General features: G+C 50.6%; 1 protein-coding gene across 3 annotated transcripts in view; it reads right to left on the bottom strand.

The window, feature by feature from the left end:
* NHSL1 (NHS like 1) overlaps nt 1-2,124 on the bottom strand; it is a 185,115-nt gene that overhangs the window by 67,609 nt on the left and 115,382 nt on the right. The window lies entirely within an intron of this gene.

Raw genomic sequence — 2,124 nt, 5'->3', positions numbered from 1 at the left:
TTGAGCAAAGAATTTGTAGCCTTTGTAAACTCCCACCAACTGACTGGGTAAGTCAATGAAAATAGGGCGTATGACGCTCTAACACTCTATCCACTTGGTCATTTTGTCGTCCCGCTGGGTATAAAACGAGCCATCTCAAAAGCAGAAATAGAGTCTCACATGACAATAAAGAAAGAAGAGCCAAGTCAAAGCATGTCTTTTGGACCCCGAGAACCTGTGCTAAACTGCCTCAATGCAGGAGACGCCGGGCTGTGCTCAGAGACATGGTGGAGAAGCGGCCGCAGCACTGGCAGCAGCACCAAGACCCGAGGGCATGTGACAGATCAGAGTGGCAGGCCCACAGAGCAAGCAAAGCTTCATGTCTATGGGCAAGAGGCTTCCAGGGAGAGTGGGCTGTATCCAGTAGGGAGCCATGTTACATAGTTGGGGCCAAGCACCATTAGACTGAGGCTTATGGCAGAGTGGCATGTCCCCTGTTGGCATTTACTGGCAGCATTAAAGGATTTTATAACCCAGGGCTGAGGCCAAAGGGTCACGTGACTGATAGGCTGAGGAGCAGAGACGCATGCCTGTAAGCACGGCTGAAGAGAAGGATGGCTGACAAAATCCAGTCTTTTTATCTTGAATTGAGCCATGGTAGTGTAGTGGGTTATGTGGGACTGTTAACCATAGGGTCAGCAGTTCAAACCCACCAGCCCACTTTGGGGGTAAGATGAGGCTGTCTGTCCCCATACATATCTGTATCCTCAGAAATCCTAGAGGATCTATGCAAGTCTGAATAGACTGCATAGAGCTAGGAACTTCTCTAATAAGCCCCGTACTCATGAATGTCGACTGAGGTTCTGTGTGGCACTGCGGTGAGTGAATTATCAAACCCGGAAGAGAAGCAGTGGGCGCCTTCAGGGAGACGCTTGGTGTTAGAAGTGGTAAAGAATGAAAGAGGGTGGGGTGGACGTGACCTTCGCTTTGTAAGCATTAGACAAGGGCTGATGTGCCTCCTATCCCCCTTGCTCCCTCCGCTCTGTTCTCACAACAGGTGACAAGAATAGCTCATCAGAAAATATGCCCATTTTTACCCTCCAGGACAAAGGAAGAGGAACTTTCCTCAAGGGCATGCGCTTCAATTCTCCTCGAGAAAAGGACAAAAGTTGTCCAGAGTTTGACTCCGGCAGAAGGTGGGAGCCTTTCATTTTCTTTCTAAACTTAAGGCTCTACGATGATTTTAACAAGTGTTTCGAGCAGGTAGCTTGGAGAAAACAAATGCACAGTCTGTGAGCCAAAGAGTTCAAAGTCGGCCATAAAACAGTTAGCTATGTGTTGGAATCCAGCAATTAATGAGCTACAGGGACTGATGGGGGTACCTTCTGACCCTCCAAGTGGTTCCAGTTGAGCTGGCTCAAATGCTGGATGTACCAAGTCCCCGGGAGCGTTAGCTGGGCCCCAGCCCTTAAGAGTCCCATTCTGCAGGCTGTGGCTCGGGTCAGGGAAGGTCCACGCTCTACCAGAGTCCCAGGCGGTGGTGAGGAGGCTACTGGGACCCACACTTGAGAAAGACTGCTTCAGAGGAGGGAAGGAAGTGAAGGGGTGGGCCTGCCTGATCTCCGTGGGTGGGGCGGGGAAAGCAGCCGCTGTCCTTTGGGGAGGTGTGAGACTTTCTACATGTTCTATGTGAAGGCGTGATGAACGGCCGGCCCCACAAGAAAGTAGAGTCAAGGTGTCCTGTACTGAGACAGGAATGACTCAGCAGGTCGCCGATGCACATGCATGTGCAAGTCACAGGGAACACAGAAAACAAAGGACAAAGGGGAATTTGGCTGATCTGCTTCAGATCGAGGGGGAGGGGGAAGGCCTGCAGTTGGTATCTTCTTTGTAGTCCCCAAAGGCTTCATTTCACGAAAAGCTTTTAATTTGCTTCTGTAGAAGTGCCTGATATGTCTGATTTCTGTATGCTGGGTGGGTTCTTGCTTTATTTCCAGGTTCCACGTCAGGGGACGTTTCCACATCCCGGCACCAGCACCTGCCTCCTGGTTCCCGTGGTGACCTTGGTGTGGCTTCCCCTTCTGCCACTTCCAAGTCCCTGACCCCTAAGTTTTCATACAGAACTGGAGTGATCTGTTTAAAAGC

Source organism: Echinops telfairi, unplaced genomic scaffold (assembly GCF_000313985.2).
Source record: "Echinops telfairi isolate 266 unplaced genomic scaffold, ASM31398v2 ScPeMD7_3533;HRSCAF=4204_0, whole genome shotgun sequence".
In the NCBI taxonomy this organism is placed as follows: domain Eukaryota; kingdom Metazoa; phylum Chordata; class Mammalia; order Afrosoricida; family Tenrecidae; genus Echinops; species Echinops telfairi.
This window is presented reverse-complemented; position numbering and strand designations above follow the sequence as displayed.